The following is an 18,497-nucleotide window of genomic DNA, read 5'->3' on the forward strand; positions in this document are numbered from 1 at the left end:
ATGTTTCATTAGTTCTTTCTGTATTCATATTTGTCGATTTCCAATGATTCCCCACCCAGAATCCTCTCTTATTACAAAGAACACAGTTCAGTAAAACCAACTCACACAAAATGTGCATTTTAAAAAGAAGCTTCAATTAATTTTTAAAAATTGATTGTTTTTATATTATTTTTATTTCTGAATATATCCTTCTCTTTCCCTTCCTCACCAAAGCAGGCCATCCTTTGTAACAACAAAGAATAAAAAGGAAAAGAGAAGGGAAAAGCAGTTCAGTAAAACTCATATATCATCATCATCATCGTCAGTGTCTCACAGCATAAATACTATTCTACAGCCATAGTGCCCCACCTTTTCAAAGAGAGGAGGCAGTGTATATTTGCACCTTCATTTCTTCTTTGGGACCATGCTTGGTCATTACAAAACAATTGAACATCATTGTTTTTACAATTTTGCAAACTGTTTTTCATATATTATATCAACAATCCTCACAAGAACCCTGGGAGATAGGTGCTATTATTACCCCATTTTACAGATGAGGAAATTGAGGAAAAGACAGAGTAAGTGACTTGCCCAAGGTCACACAGCTAGTAAGTATCTTTAGAAAGATTAAAACTCAGGTCTTCCTGACTCCAAGGAGTAGTCTAGACACGATTCCACCTATCTGCCTCTGAATAAAGCAAATTAGCAACGAGGAAACAAACACACAAAAGCTCCCGTACTGAATTAATCCATACACTTTTATATCTGAAGGGCACTGCTTAAAGCAATGAAATATTAAAGAATATACTTCCCCAAAATAGTCTCATTTAAGTGAATCTTTTTACAAGTAGGTGGTCCAGGCTTACGGGCTTCCTGCCCAGTGAGCTTTGCAGAATCAACTGACAATTGACAGCTCTTTCAAAAACCTAAGTGGAATTCTAGGAACACTACCAACAATTTGACTACCAATGAATTTCTCCTAATAGAGAGAATAAGACAGAAGAAAAAGCAGGTTAACAGAAGATGAATGCAAAAGTGTCAAGGTCCTCTAAGAAGAAAGAATATCAGGAGTATTAAAACTCAGAAAGCTAATGGTGAGTGTGCAGAGCAACAAAAGGGCTCTTTTATTTTTAGCACCATTGGAGGCAAAAGGAAGCTGTAAAATGAGACCAGCCCCAGGGACAATGATGCTGTGGACAAAAGGATGAACTAAGAAACTCCTTTTTTCCTCTGTCATCTACAAAGGAGAATGAACTTCAGAACAGAGAGTACAGAAGGGGGGAAATGATTAACAGGGAATTGAAACCCAAGAGGACTAGTTTTGAAGCCAAAGGACATAGTTTAGAATCTTGATTATGCTACTTATTACCTATGATTAAACACTGGGATACAGTGGTCCAAAGATCTGAGTTCAAATACTGCCTCTGATGCTTATTACCTCTGGGACTCTGAGTAAGTCATTTAACTTTTATGAACCTTAGCTTCATCATGTACAAAATGAGGAGGCTGAATCAGATGATTCCTAAGGTCCTTTCTCAGCCCAGAATCTAAAATTTTAATATCTTACCTATGTGATCCTGGACATATCTTCAATCAATCAATAAGCATTTCCAATGTGCCTTACTATTTGTGCTAAGCAGTGAGAATACAAGTAGACAATTGAGACAGTCCTTACCTACCCTTAAGGAGCTTAGATTAGATTGCACTGTTGTTACTGGTACAAGCTCGAAATTCCAGCTCCAAATTTAATGATTCCAAGACAAGTAAAGTGATAGTAAGGAGACATCTAGCTGGCTTCAATGAGTTCAGATAACCAGGATAGGACAAATTATGTCCACAAACTTAAGTACTCAAATATGAGTATATTTAGCTTGGAGAAGAGGAGACAGGGCAGCACAGGAGAGCTATCTTCAAGTACCTGAAGGACTGTCATATACAAGAGGAATTCTGCTTGGCCCCAGAGGATCAAGCTATGACCAATGTGCAGAAATTGAAAAGAGATAAATTTTTGCTGGAAGGAATGAAAACCTACCAAGAGAGCTGACCAAAAGTGGAATGGGCTGCTGTAGAAGGCAATGATGTCTCTAACAGGGCTTTCAGCAAAGACCGGATAATCTAATTAGAGACACTGTAGAGGGGATTACTAGACAGTCTTCAGAGGCAACATACCTATTCGGTGGATTTGTTTTCTTTGTGAAATGTAATACAAAATCCTACATCCAACTGTCACAAATGGTTATAGCACTCAATCATTCCACAAGCAGCTCCAGTTCTCCTACATATCTACGATTTCCTTAAGGTGCTGCAATCGTCAGATTTTAGATTGGACAATGGTATATATTTGGTGTCGGAAACTAACGTAATATTTCTTAAAATGATATTCTTAGGACATTGTTTATAGGAAGTGCTGATTGGTCATGGTTAGCTTTTGAGATCTAGGGACAAACCAAAAGTATATCAAAATAATCCAACATAATTTCAAAGACACTGGTATAAATGAAAATGACAATTATGTCAATTCATACATTGGAGACATTGTTATTAAATGAGAATAGCTCGTTTTGTCCTGCCAAAAACCCTCTAAGGAAGCTGAAACTAATACGTGAATTTATATAATATAATAATAACAACACAGCAATACAATAATGCATTTTAAAGTTTTCTTTCTTAAAATAATGAACTAAAAAAAATCACCAAACAAGGACATTTTACACAAAGGAGAGAAAAGGATGATATATGCAGCTTAGAACTTGGTTTTTCAAGTATATATGAAACACAGCATGATAGTACCAACACTGCCCTGCTTGGCTATGACCCTTTCTGAGCTGCCACCACTTTTTCGTATACTTTTAATGTTCTTTTCACATTTTCTTTACTTTCTTCTCTTTTTTTTTTGCATCATGTATCACCACCTTCCCTCCAAAACTGTCCCCTACCACAAATAAAAGACCTTCTTTGCTTTTTTTCAAATTTATTTATTTGTTTTCAATTTTCATCAATCACTTCCATAGTTTTAAATTTTCTTCCCCTCCCACAGTGGCATGCAACCTTATATGGGTATACATTCTTATTAAATATATTTGCACATTAATCATATTGCATAGAAGAATTAAAACAAATGGGAGAAAGCATGAGTAAAAAGACCTTCTTTGTAATAAATACGTGGAGACAAAACAAAATCACACATTGGCCATGCTTGAAAATGTATGTCTCAATCCATCCCCCTTCTCCATCATCTCTTGGACAAGAAGTGACATCATTATCAGTCTTCTGAGGTCCTGAGTGATTGGTCGGTCAATAAGTATTTATTAAAAGCCTACTATGTGTTTAGCACTGTACGAAATACTAGGGAAGCAAAGAAAGGTCCCTGCTCTCAGGGACATCAGTCTACTGGAAGAGACAACAACAAGCTAACAACTATGTACAAACAAGCCAGGATAAATTGGAGATAATCAATAAAGAAAAGGCACTAAAAACCCAGCACATGACCTAAAATATTATCTGAATTGTTCCTCTCAGCTCAATGTCTTGAGGATTTGTGATTTCAATGATGTAGGAATTCCCTCCCCCAAAGCATGAGTGTTACAGAATGAGCTGTGCCTCAGAGAGGTTTTGTCTGAGACACACAGCTAGGTGGCGCCATAGTGTACAGAGTGCTGGGCCTGTAGTTAGGAAGACTCATTTCCCTGAGTTCAAATCTGACCTCAGGTACTTTCTAGCTGTGTGACCCTGGGCAAGTTACTTAACCCTGTTGGCCTCAATTTCCTCATTTGTAAAATGGGCTGTAGAAGGAAATGGCAAACCACTCTAGTATCTTTATCAAGAAAACCCCAAATTGGGGTCACAAAGAATTGGACCTGACTAAACAAAGCTAAGTATGTGTCAGAGGTGGGATCTGAACCCAATTACTCCTGGCTCCAACTCCATCCATGATGATACACTGTCTTCAGTGCATTGTTCTTATAGGAGATAAATGTAAAAGTCAGTAAGATCTAACCAAATGAAAACACATGTGCAGATGGAACATTTAGAATCCTTCTTAAACAACAGTATAGACCTTAAATGTCAGTCCTCACTGTGTGCACACTTGAATTGCAGCAACTGCCCTGGGGGAGATCAAACAGGTCATTCCTAAGGTCCTAGCTATTCCAAAGAGAGGCATTTTTAGAACTAGCTTAACATGACAGTTGAGTCTTAATTAGGGGTGCTGGACTATGTCACTCGGAGTATACTATGATCAAAGACCTATTAATTCCTTTTGTAGCCACTGCATCTCACCCTGAAAATGTCTGAGCTATGCCAGTGCCAGGTCTTGTAGTGAGTTTCTCTAATAGACCTTCACTCAAGAATTCATTGCAAACTGTGGCTATAAACAGAACAGTCTTTCATTTCAGAAAAATCAAGCATGCTCATTTTCATTGTTTTCCAGTGACTCTCTCAAAAGCCTAAATACAATACCCTCTCCTCATGTATAAGGCAAGGTGAGGGACATTCTGGTCATCCCCAGTTTGGTCAATCAATGTCAGACATTCTGATGTCCAACTCAATGCTGTCACCACTAAACCCAGGCCAGTATTTTCTCAGGGAACTTTCAGACTATGTCATTGGTCACTTTCTCAGAAGGGTGGTTGGTTGAAGAGGGCTAGGCGGAAGAAGGCTGTGGCTGCCGGAGAAAGATGTTAGAAAAATGTGACCTGTTGCTGTGCTCTGAATCTGTTTCACCCTTTCTTGATACTAAATATGATAAATCCTCTCTGGCCACACCCTAGTAAAAAGGAGGACAGTCTGAAATGTACTAGTTGGTCTGGGGAATGGGGAAAAGTACTGGATTTCTAGTCAGAGAATCAGGTTTAAATCCTGGCTCTGACTTTATAGTGGAGCCAAGATGGCAGAGAAAAGATAGTGCCTCACCCAAGCTCTCCCCCAAAACCCTCTGAACACCTTTAAATAATGCCATAAAACAATTCCTGGAGCAGTAGAATCCATAAAAGAATGGGGTGAAATAATTTTCCAGTTAAAAACAACTTAGAAAGTCAGCAGGAAAGGTCTGTTGCACCAGTGTGAGAGTGGAGCACAGTCCAGAACAGGCCATGCCAGCACAGACCCAGATCCAACAAACCAAGAGCAGGCCTTGGGAGTCACTGAATCAGCAGCCACCGAAGTGGCTTCCAGAACTCTCAGCCCATAGATGGGGGTCAAACAATTAGTCCGAAAATCACAGGAATTGCTATGCTAACACTGAGGAAGGACTCTATTGCTTTGCCCTTACTAAGGTCTGGGTCGCAGTCCTAGGTGGCAGTGCCAGGGTGAGGAAAAGCACGAGCATACTAGCACTTGCAGCCAAAGTAGAGTGCGGACCCTTTTCACAGTTCCAGGGCAGAAAAGAGTGCTTGTGGTCACTCACAAGCCACAGCACAGGTCAGGAGAGTAGTAAACACACCTCTCTTTAGATCATACCACCTTGGAAGAATTGAAAACTTACAGGTCCCTAGAAGTATCTCTGAAAACAGGTGCACGAAACCCCTCAAGCTTTGCACAGTGAGCCTCCACTATGGAAGCAGAGTCCTACTTTAACAAAGAGTTAGAAATCAAGAAATAGGCTGGGAAAATGAGCAAACAACAGAAAAAAAATTCTGACCATAGAAAGTTGCTATGGTGATAAGGAAGATCAAAACACACACGCAGAAAAAGATAACAGAGTCAAAGCTCCCACATCCAAGCCTCCAAGAAAAATATGAATTGGTCTTAGCCATGAAATAGCTCAAAAATATTCTGAAAATCAAGTAAGAAAAAATGGGAAGAGAAATGAGATGCAAGAAAATCATGAAAAATGAGTGAACAGCTTAGTAAAGGAGACACAAAAAAATACCGAAGAAAATACACCATAAAAACAGATTAGGCCAAATAGTAAAAAAATAAAAAAAAAAATACAAAAAGCCAAGGAGGAAAAGAATGCCTTAAAAAACTAAATTTGCCAAATGGAAAACTGCCCTGATATTCTAGAAACAGAGGGTAAAAGAGAAATTGAAAGAATCTACTGATTATCTCCTGAAAGAGATCCCAAAATGAAAATTCCCAGTCAAATTCCAGAATTCCCAAGTCAAGGAGAAAAAACAACCAGAAAGAAACAATTCAAGTATCATGGAGCCACAGTCAGTATAACACAAAATTGAACAACTTCTACATTAGAGGACTAGAGGTCTTGAAATATTATATTCCAGAGGGCAAAGAAGGTAGGATTACAACCAAGAATCACCTACTCAGCAAAACTGAGTATAATCCTTTGAAGGGGGGGGGGGTGCTGAAAGACATTCAATGAAATAGAGGACTTTCAAGCATTCCTGATGAAAAGACCAGAGCTGAATTGAAAATATGACTCAAATGCAAGACTTAAGAGAAACATAAAAAGGTAAACAGGAGAGGGAAATCAAAAGGGACTCAATAAGGTTAAATTGTTTACATTTCTACATGAGAAGATGATACTTGTACCTCATAAGAACTTTCTCATGATTAGGGAAGTTAGAACGAGTATAGTTAGAGGGCACAGGTATGACTTGAATAGGAAGTGATGATATATAAAATAATATTAAGGAGTGAGAGAGGAAAGTACTGGGAGGAAGGGAAAGGGAGAGGTAGAATGAGGTAAATTATTTCACATAAAAGAGGCAAGAAAAAAATTTTTACAACAGAAGGGAAGAGGGGGGAAATGAGGGTGAGTGAGTGAACCTTACTCTCATCAGAACTGACTAAAGAGGGAATTGCATGGGCTGATGCAACGTGAAATGTATTGTGTACAAAGTAACAGCAATATTGTAAGACAATCACCTGTGACTTAGTTATTCTCGGCAATAATCAACGATCCAAGACAACTCTGAAGGACTTTTTTTTTTGCGGAGGGTTGTCTACCTTTTCTTTCATAATATGGAAATGTTTTACATGACTACATATGTATAATCTTTATTTAATTGCTTGCCTTCTCAATGGTGTTGGAGTGTAGGAATTGAGGAAGGAAGAAAATGTGGAACTCAAAAGTTTTAAAAGTGAATGTCATAAATTGTTTTTACATGTAACTGGGGGAAAATAAAATAATAAATTTAAAAAAAAAACAGAAATTCTTGCTCTGCCACTTAATGCCTTGTGTTTGCCTTTGGGCAAGCCATAGTTTTACCAGGTGTAAAATGAAGAGATTAATCTAGATCAAGGATTCTTAAACTTTTTTTTGTGTTGCAGACCTTTTTGGCAATCTGGTAAAGCCTATGAACTCCTTAGTATAATTTTTTTAAAAAAATTCATAACTGAAGGAAATGCTAAACTTCAGATGGAGGTTAATGAAAATAAAGATGTAATTTATTTACTCTTCAAGTTCATGCACCTAAAGTTAAGAACCCCAGAATTAAGTGACCTCTCACACTTTTCTTCCAGCTCTAAATCCTATGAATATCAGTGGAAATCACAAAAGGGGAGAATAAAAGATAAATATGTGACAGCAGGACCATCACCAACCACTCCAGAAAGAATGGGTGGAGTAGGTGAGAAAACCAATGAATGCTTAGATTTAGAAACTGAGACTCTGGTAGATCTCAAGATGAGGATGGATAGAAATCATCAAAAGTACAAACACCAAATACTCTTCCCCCAAAACTCCTCCTTTGAAATCCTAGCTGAAATTAAGTATGAATAGGCAGCTAGGTGACTTGGAGTGTGGATAGAGTGTTAAGACTGCTCAAGAGTCAGGAAGACCCAAGTTCAAAGCTCACCTCAGATACTTATTAGCCGGTACCCTTGGTCAAATCACTTACCCTCTCATAGTCTCAATTTCTTATCTGTATAAAGGAAATAATATATATACCATCTACTTCACCAGGCTGCTATGAGGATCAAATTTTATATATGTGTGTATGTATGTGTATGTATGTATATGTATATACACATGTATTATACACACATGCATACACATTTACATAAATATTTAAAACAATTATATGTAATTGCTTTGTTAACCTTAAATTGCAACATAAATATATTGCTATCGATTTCACAGTTACCCAGACATATAGTCTGTCTTTTTCTAAGAAGCTTCAAAGAGAAAGCCTAGGGAGTCTCTGGAGTAAATGGAGTGTCTTTTATGAACTCTGGAGTGAACTGGGTATTTAGTTGAATGGTTTTATTTTTTTAATTAAGTGATGAGTGCAATAGTAATATCTTTTATATAATCTTCCTCTTATCCTGGGAGAAAAAGAGTCATTACTTAGATAGTTAAATAACTGTGGGCAGGGCAATGAAAGCTGACCAACCATCAGAAGGCTTTATGATTGTCTGAGAGTAATTTGGGGATTGCAAATTGATGAATACATTTGATCCAGGACTTCCAGGTAGTCTATTCACAAATGTTCTCAAGAAAGATCTGTTTAGAAGGAACCAATTCACGCCCAAGGTGGGTCAGCCTGGTATAGAGGAAAGCATGCTTGACTTGAGTCTGGATCTCTGGATCCCTAGCTCTGCAATTTAATAGCTGTGACCTTCCACAAATCATTTCACTTTTCATAGCCTCAGCTTCACTGTCTGTAAAATGAGTAGGATTGTCCCTTCTTACTCTAGCTCTGTGAAGCTATGATCTGAATACGAACTCCTGTCTCAGAGGATTAAGGGTTCAGTAAGATTTGGGAGCTCATACGTCATTTTGTCTGTATCAGGTAGTTCTCTTTTATACAAATTTTTCTTTACCCATAATCCTATTCTTGACATTTCCATATTTAACTTTTTTTATTAGCATCTTCTTCATTTATTAACTTCTTAGCAGCTTCCACTATTTATGAATTAGCCCTATAATTTAAAATAGATACTGGGGTTTGACCATGGTGCTCTTGTTGTACAATGCCCTCACATTTTACCAATTTTTGTTTTTCCAATTTTTCTTTAGCTGAGAAAACAGAAATCAACAGCCAGGTGGATGTTATAGATGAGTTCACCTTCTGCTCATCTCCATGTAGCCAACAATCCCTGCTAGACATAGCATCTTCTTAATTTGGAATTGATAGTAGATTTCACCTCTTCTACTTTTGCCACCATGTTCTCATTGTGGGTGGGCAGAGTCGGAAATTCATCAGTTTTGTTCAAACCAAGTATCAGGGATTTGCTTGATCAAGGAAGAAGTCAAAAATGCACTGTACATTTTTAGCCAACTTGTTGACCAACCTTCTTGGACCTGTTGGTCTCTTTAGACACACAGAGAAAATTTAGTTTGGGGTGTAGATTTAAGCCTGACAGTGCCAGAGAAATATTTGACTAAGATCCTGATGTAGATCTTAGTTTTTCAGACTGAACTGAAGCTTCAGGTTCCAAAAACTTCCTGTATTTTTGCAGGATTCCGCATAGGACCTCTCACACAGTTTCATATCACAAGAGACTTTGTGGCTTATGGCTCCTTATCAGTCACAAGCTAGAAAAAGACAATTTTTTTCCCTCCATGACTAAAGTCCTAGAAAATGCATCAGTGCTCTGAACTATGTACAGCAGAGGTGAGAATAACGACAGTTACAAAACAATTTAAAGATTGCAAAGCATTTAGAATGCACAATTTAATATTTCAGCCTCATGATATTCTTTTGGGATAGGTATTATTGGTATCATTGCCCCCATTTTACAGATAAGGAAATTGAGACTCACAGAGGTTAAGGAACATAGCCAGTAAGAATCAGAGGAAGATTTTGAACCCAGGTTTCCCTGACTCCAGGTCCAGTGCTTTATGCAGGATGGCATGCTGCCTCTCTGAAGGGAGAGGGAAAGATGGAGCAGGTATTAGAACTGGGAATTGATTCAATTCAACTTAATTGCATAAACATTTATTTAAGCGTCTACTACATGCAAGGTATTGTAAGAGTCAGGAGAAGAAAGGAGAAAGTTAATCAGGAATATTATGGGACAAAGTTTTGCACCTAGGGAACTAAGAAAGTCAGAAAGTGCCTCATTAGAGATTAGAAAACAGTAAAATTTACAATAAAGTCTGAAGAAAATCCTCTTTGCCATGAAGATAAAGGTATGGGAAGCCTTGCTGGGTCAGGCCCAGGATATAAGCCTTTGTTGGATTAATAATGGATTATTCCCAGTTTTCATGAAAATATTAGCTTTATTTGCTATTAAAAAAAGATTATAGAAGTTTAGGAAAAATAAAATGATCAGCCAACATTTCCTGCATGCCTACTGTGTGTACACAGGAAACCGTGTTGGAAGCTAAAGGTCTAAAGAGGTAAAAGACATAACCCCTGACTTTGAGGAATTTATTGTCTAATAAGACATGCTCCTAAATGTGAATAACAATACAAAGTAGTAATAACAGCTAGCATTTTTATAGCATTTTTAGGGGCAAAGAGCTTTACAGAAATAACCTCATGTTATCCTTACAATAACCCTATGATACAGGTGCTGTTATTATGCCCATTTTGCAGATGAGGAAACTGAGGCAGACAGCAATTAAGTGGCTAATGTTTCTGCCTCCAGATTCAGCACTATCCACAGAGCCACCTAGCTATCTCTAGCATATGCTGAACACCCAATGAAGGGGTACTTCAGGAATACAGGAGTTGGGGAAGGCAACTTGAAAGGCGTGGGCTCTTGGAAGGGGAGGGAGACGGAGATCAAGATCATACAAACATGGGCTCAGAGTGGGAAATGAAGGGGGAATTTGTGGGAAAGAGTGAGTATCCCAGTTTGGTTAAAGCAAAGAACTCAAGTAGAGGATTAGCAGGAGACTAAGCTGGAGGATTATGTAGAAGCCAGATTGTAAACTGCTCTGAATGCCAGCCTAAGGAGTCTGAACTTTATCCCACCAAAAAGGAAGAGGCATGGGAATGGGCATCCAGGGCTTAGTATGTGTTGTTTTGAGATCTCTTCACAGAATTTTATAATCACGTATAGGTCTCCATAAATGTGAGATGCAGTTCTAAAATAATTTCTTAGATGTCATGCACAGGGGCTCTGGAAGGGAAAAAGTATGAAGGGAATTCAATAAAGTATTAGGGAGCACACAGTTGTCCAAAGTGCCAAAGCTCACACATGTTCATTCACCCAGTAAACATTTGAATACATCCCCAGCGATTCATGAACAGCTTGCCAATTGAAATTTTATAAAATGGAATATTCCCAGAGTTGAAATAAGGTTGCCAAACGTCAAACAGAGCTGATGATTTGAACTCAGTTTCTCTGACTCCTAATTCAATGCTCTTTCCTGATCTTCAGAGCAGGAAGTGACCCTGTTTGACAAAATTTTTATCTTCCTTAGAGTTCAAACCCCCTTCCCCTGCCCCATAGACCCTAAATTAATGTTTGTTGAATGAATGAATGCATAAATGAACATTGTCACCAGTAATGCCATAGTCAAACTGGAGAAATGATACCTCCAAGCAAGGAAAGTTTAACTTTTCTCCATTAAATTATAAATTCCTTAATGACAAGGGGGCAGCTAGGTGGTGCAGTGGATATCAGTGCAGGAGTCAGGAGGACCTGAGTTCAAATTCACCTCAGACACTTGACACTCACTAGCTGTGTGACGTTGGGCAAGTCACTTAACCCCAATTGCTTCATCTTGGGTCATCTCCAGTCATCCTGATGAATTCAGATGGCTCTGGAGGAGAAGTGAGGCTGGTGACCTGCACAGCCCTCCCTCACTCAAAACAATGTCAAGGTCAAGTCATGTCATGATTTCTCTGATGACGTGGTCTTCTTTGGCAACAAAGGATGAACACACACAAAATAATGACAACAACCTGTTTTTCATCTTCATATTTCTAAGTGCCCACTACACTGTCTTAAACAACATTAGACATTTAATAAATGTATGCTGAATTGAAACAAACAGAAATAAAAAAAGGGTAAATAATCTAGAGAGAAAAACCCTTTGTCATACAGTTGAGAAGGGATAGTGAGGCAGAAACGATCTGGAGAAGATTTCTAAGTAAGTGACAATTAATTACAAGAGAACCATGTTAGACAAGAGTGGATCTGAAGTGCCCACCAAAGTGAGCAAGGACCAAAACAGAATATGAGCTACCTAAGGGCAGGGTACATCTCAAGTTTTTGTCTTTGCAATCCCAACACCATAGACAGTGTCTGGCACACAGTAAGAGAGCTCCAAATGCTTAATAAACTGAACTGAATGGGGATTCCTGTGACACTAGCAGAACTCAGATTAGCTCCTCACTCATTTTACCAGGCTGAAATTAATAGGTTAAGATTTGACATGCTTTTGAAAATAGGGAAAAAAAACCCCAGCTTTATTGTCTTGATTTTAATACACTACAGTCACAATTAATGATTTTTTCAACTCTGTAGAATTTTAATTAAAAGCAAAAGTACTCATTTTCCCACCAGGTTCCTGGATAACAACGGAATAATGTTTCCCACACTATTTCTCCCAACTCCATCTGGTGAAGCAGAATATAATTTGTTCCATGTACTTTATAGAGTTGTTGAAATTAATTTTTTTTCTTTTATGATCTTTTTTGTCTCTAAGCTGTTTCTGAGCATGGTTACTTTGTCTCTGCAAGTGACGAGTTCAGAAAGTACCAAGAAAGTATGGTATTGTAGAGACAATGCTGAATTTGGAATCCGAAGGCCTAGGTTTTGCATCACTGGCTTTAGAATACTTGTGTGACCTTGGATAAATTACTTAACCTTTCTTAGTCAAAGGCCTGGCACATAGAACAGGCACTTAATAGATGCTTGTTGACTTGGCAGCTAGTTGACTTCTCTGGGTCTCCATTTCCTCATCTGTAAAATGAGGAGATTGAACTGGTCTACCTCTAAGGTTCCGTCCAGCTCAAAATCTTTGGTCCCATAAAAAACATCTCTTCTGTTAAGTTTTAGAATCAGAAACAGTACCAAAGAATCACAGATCTTAGTGACAGAAAAGAACCCAAGAGATCTACCTGGTCTAGCCTTCTGATATTGGACAGGTAAGGTTTCACCTCTATTTTCAGACTCTCTCTCTATATTGTCTCTAAAACCAAACCAAACCAAATGAAAAGGTCTTCTTTTGAAGACCAGATGATCTATTGGTGCTGCTGTTGGTATATCCCTGTAGATGTCATCTGCCTATCTCCAGGTCACTTAGCTAACTTTCTCAATGACTTTTATACCCGACTTATCCTCTGCCTCTTCTTCATCCTTTATCATCCTCAGTCACTTCAATATTCTTGTTGATAATCTTTTCAATGGCCTGATTACATAATTTCTCAGCCTCAGTTCTAATACTTCTCTAACCTATGTCAGGTACGTGTATAACCTTAGGCTTTATCAGATCCTTTGTTGTTGTTCAGTCATGTCTGACTCTCCATGACCCCATCGGGGATTTTCTTGACAAAGATATGGGGTGGTTTGCCATTTCTTTCTACGGCACATTTTACAGAAGAAGAAACTGAGGCAAACAGGGTGAAGTGATTTGCCCAGGGTCACACAGTTAGTAAATGTCTGAGGCCAGATTTGAACTCAGGAAGTTGAGTCTTCCTGATTTCAAGCCCAGGGCTCTATCCACTGTCTTATTATCATTTCCTACAACTATCTTAACTTCAAGATCTCAGACTTTTAAATTCTCTTCTCTGAGCATGACTTCCTGTTCTTCTCCCCCTTGAACTCTATCACATTTGTACTAAACCTATCCTGCCTTCATCATAACCGTTGGTCCTTAATTCTCCCAGCCTGCCTTCCCAACTCTACTGAAACTTCTGTATCAAAGGACCTCCTAATAGCCAAATTCAATGGTCTTTTTTCCAGTATTCGCCTTCCTTGACCTCTCTGCAGCATCTGACACTCTTGACTACACAATCCCATTAGGTGCTGACTTCTCCTGTGGCTTCAGAAATTGTTCTCTCCTGGATGCTCCTTATTCCACCATTCCCTATCCCTATCCCCATCTGCCTCCCCACCCCAAACACACTCCTTTTCTATTTCAGTTGATAGTTCCTCATATCTCTATCTTCTTGGTAATTTTTAGACGGTGACACCTCAACTCCAGCCATATTTCTTACCCTCCCACCACCTAGATCCTACCCCTGGAACTCTGGGTTCTAATAGATGATTTTTGCTTTATCTTGGATGGAACCATGATTCCCAGACATTTCTAGACCATGCCTCCCTCTTTTCCTTCTGATGTTGAATTGTTTTTCACTGGTGGCCAACTCTTGATGGCCTCATTTGGAGCTGTCTTGGCAAAAATACTGGAGTAGTTTTCTCCTCCAGCTCATTTTACAGATGAAAAAACTGAGACAAATAGGGTTATGTGACTTGCCTAGGATCACACAGCTAGTAAATGTTTGAGGTCAGATTTGAACTCATGAAAATGAGTCTTCCTGACTCCAGGCCTGGCACTCTATGCACTATGGTGCCACCTAGCTGCCCTCCCTGCTTTATGGCTTCTCTTTCTGTATTGCTGGGGATGGCAAGGGCAGTAGTAGTTTGAGAGACATTTCTAAGAAAGGTTCTATAAATGGCTCATGGTGATGAAAAGGGAATGAATAAGATTAGGGACTAGGGCCAAGAAAGAATCAATAACATCTAGAAATTTTGAGCAGAGGTCAAGGGAGAAGAAGAAAGGTATGGAACCATCAGAATTAAAATGCAATCTGTTATTAATGTCAAATTATTGCTTATTTTTGTCAAAATGGAATTATAACCATTTGCAGTGCACTGAGAGCACAAATAAAAAGGAGCCAGAAGAGGAAAAGCCCACCCGACTAACAATGAAAAGTATTCACATGGCCACTAACAGCCCAAGTGACTCTGGCATGCCAATTTCATCATTTGCAAAATGATGGACTGAGCCCATAATCACTAGGTAATTGCTGAGGTCTTTATCAGCTCTAAAAATCCTGGTTTTATGTTGCCAATTTTGACAGTGAATTTTTTTATGAATAAATAAATAAAATGACTCTCTTTCCCAGGGGAAAAATGAGTTCAGATTTTGGAACTAAATTATACTTATGCTATCCCAATCTTAACAACTCTTTGTTTAGTTGGAATTTTATGCAGAAATAAAAAGAAACTCATCTGTGACCAGTTTAAATAAGTAGGAATTAATTCCTAAGGGATTCTGATCCTAATCTGAAGAATATTCACTAAGTGGTGGAAAGAGAGGGGGAAGAAAGAGAGCCTGGGTGGAAGGACATGAGGAACAGTGATTTAAGAATTCCATCACTTCTGGAATTTATTCATAAACTGTAGCATGTAGGAGAATGTGTATAAGTGTTTGAGAATTCATGGAGTTGGTTGTAATTTTTGTTGTTTTAGGAGACTGGTTCTCTCTCTCTCTCTCTCTCTCTCTCACCCCCCTTTTGCTGTTGGTGAAAGACAAGCAATAAAAGACTCCATTACTCAGTAAAGCAGCAGCCCAGTGTCGGTCCTCTTGAGAGGGGACATAAATCCCAGTTCGTGCAGAATAGATTCTGCAGAGGAGACTTGGTTTGCACATAAATGCTTTAAATGCTGCACTGTCCTATTTTCTTAATATATTCATGGCACCCAAACTTAGAAATACATTTCACAATCAGTACTACAACAGGATATGAGCCTAAGGCCAATGGAGATGTGAACATAAGTAATTTCCATTTCTAAATTCCATTATTGTTATTACTCCTTCAAACCATTCTCAAATTATTTTGTGAAGTAGAGACTATTAGAACTGTATTATCAACTCATTGAGCAAAGATGGAGGCCTAGGGGAACATATAAGTCAGGGCAAGAGCCAGAGTTTCTGACCCTGATTTATGTCAGCCAAGGATGCTTAGAATCATAGATTTAGAAGTAGAAAGATCCTTAGAGGCCACCTAGTCCGAAAGAGAAAAAAACTGAGGGTCATTACATGTTTCACTCAACATAACACAAGTAGTAAGTAGTAGAGTCAGGATATGAACCCAGGTCTTAACTCCAACTTTAGCTCGCCTTCTTCTACTTCACCTAGATCAGAAGCTCAAAATCTTAGATCATAAAACTGAGCCTCCAAATAACTTACAACTACTGCCTTCAAGGAACCTTCATTCTCCATGGATGGTACAGAATGTACAGAGATAAGTAAATGCATTACAATTTGAAAAAGTAGAGAATACCAATAGTGGGGGAGAGGAGGAAAGCCTTAGCATGCGTGGAGGAAATGTAGATTGAGCTGAGCCTTAAGAGGAGATAAGGATATGGAGAGACAGCAAAGACAAGGATGTGCACTCTAGGTCTTGGGGCATGTGACAAAAGCAAGAGGTGGAATGTTGAATTCAAGTACCAGCTGATAAGGAGTCCAGTCTGGCTGGACCATGGCTAAAAAATGATAGAAGGTTATAATGGAGACTAACAGTGGAGGACCACATCTAGAGCAAGCAACTGAAAACAGTTCCCTACAACCATGCTCCTAATTGACCAAGTCATGCTACAGCTCTTGGTGGTGGTCAGAGTCTACATATCTAATGCCTCATTATGCACAGTGATGAGCTGTGAAGGGTGTGAAGGGAACACAGCCAGGAGCACTCATAAAATGGTGGTTCAGACAAGGGAGGCAGCAATCAGGAGAGCAGGACTCAGGGCTACACTACAGGTATGTTTATCAAAGTCAAGGCAAACTGTTATGACACATTCTATGAAAGGCTTGTGTTTTGGCCCATAAGCAAATTAGCTCTGACCAAGGCAGAGAACCACTTAGTACTTACTACTAGTGGTGAATAAAGGACTTGAACAAGAAGAGGACCCTTTAGAGGAGAGGTGTCAAACACCACCAGCAGGCTGCATGCAGCCCCCAATACACTTAAGGCCAAACCAGATCAAAATATAATTGGGAAATACTTTGGAAATGCTTAAAAATAAAAACACAACAAAACAGAGATAATACTACATTTTAAACCTAAGTCAATGTGAAGCCCACAGTTTAGTGAGCTGACACCACTGTTTTAAAAGTTCTTTTGCTCTGATCCTCTAGTCTAAGACCAGAACATGTAGGTGACCTTTGGACTATAAAGAAAAGACGCAACTTTTCGATATCTGTTAGTGCCATCAGAGAAAACTCTGGAAGTACCAACCTATGCAAGGTTTCTTCTAAGAAACAAGAGGTTTTCCTAACTGAGTATGAGACACATGATACTGATATACTTACTACCCAAGGCTTTAAGGAATCCACTCTTTTTTTTTGGGTTTAAAAAAATCCAAATCCTCCATAGTGCTGCTCCTAAGTTCTGATGCCCATAAACTGCGAATCTCAAAGTCAAGTATCACATGAGGGAAGTCCAGTGAGTCTACACTGTATCTTTTTTTTATTCTTTAATTCAATAAGCAATTACTTAGTTCCTGTTAATTAAATAGCACTGTGCTATATACTAGGTGTACAAAGACAAATTAAAAAACAGTAGTTCCCTGCTCTCAAGGAACATTCATTCTATTGGACACCCAGGCTTTCAATGGAATTCTGGGAATTTATTGCTGTGCACAGAATTGTGACTTTTTTTCTTGTTCTATTTACAGTCTTCTCCAATTTAAAAGAATGCATTTTTTAACATCACAGTTGTTTTTCAATACACCCCACTGGACCCTCCATTTACAACCAAAAACAAGTCAAGCCAAACCAATTAACTGTCACATCTGACTTGGTATGCAATATTTCATTCCTGCACACCTACCTCTCTACCAAGGGAGGAATGCCATATTGTCTCATCAGACAACTCCCCTACAACTAGAACAAGATCAGAAGTGATCAGTAGCTCAAATGCTAGTTTCATTTATTCCAAGTTGATTCTATGGTTCATTATCTAGGGAGATCACTAACTGGACAGCAATAAGGAAGGCCCCAATGCTAGAAATTACAGTCTGAGGGTCAGAGGAATTTTTTGGTTTTATAAATCTTGGGAAAAGGTTTTAATGAGAGATTCAGATCCAAAAACTGTTAAAACAGCTCAAATGGAAACCATCCAGTGTTGTTAATTAGTTCTATGAATAAAAGGGCAATGAGCAAAATAACATTATAGGAAGCTCAACGCAACGAACCAATTTGTGTCTAGGCTTGCAAGACATAAAGGCAGTGAGCATGGCCTGAAGATCTGCGCATATGGGAGTTTGGTGAGGGACAGTCAAGAGGCATGTTGAGTGCCAAGGAAAAAATGGTCTAGAATTTCAAATTTGTTGTGGATACAGCAAATCTGTTGCCCTAGATAGAACCTTCCTTCTCTGGACAATATCCATCCCAACAAATTTACACAGCTGTGGGGTGAAATGGAACAAGGCAAAATGGTCTTATAGCCAGAAAACCCGGGTTTGAATCCAAGGATTTTATCTTCTACTACAACAAGAAAGAAATAGTATTCAGATTGAGGGATGTGGTCATATCAATGTACTCTGCCCTCATCAGAGCCTTGCACTTAGTTCTGGGAACCATGTTTTAGGGAGAATATTGATAAGCTGGAGCATGTGCACAGGAGGGTGAGCAGGGGAAGGCCAGAACTGATGACCAAAAGACCCAGGAAGGAATATTTAGCTGGGAGAAAGGAAGGCTTACAGGG

General features: G+C 38.8%; 1 protein-coding gene and 1 pseudogene across 6 annotated transcripts in view; both read right to left on the reverse strand.

Annotated features, from left to right (window-relative positions):
• The window catches only part of SH3D19 (SH3 domain containing 19), a 209,560-nt gene that overhangs the window by 105,394 nt on the left and 85,669 nt on the right, over positions 1-18,497 (reverse strand). The window lies entirely within an intron of this gene.
• Positions 8,715-9,472, reverse strand: LOC140511943 (large ribosomal subunit protein uL1 pseudogene; annotated as a pseudogene).

This window comes from Notamacropus eugenii, chromosome 6 (assembly GCF_028372415.1).
Source record: "Notamacropus eugenii isolate mMacEug1 chromosome 6, mMacEug1.pri_v2, whole genome shotgun sequence".
Classification (NCBI taxonomy): domain Eukaryota; kingdom Metazoa; phylum Chordata; class Mammalia; order Diprotodontia; family Macropodidae; genus Notamacropus; species Notamacropus eugenii.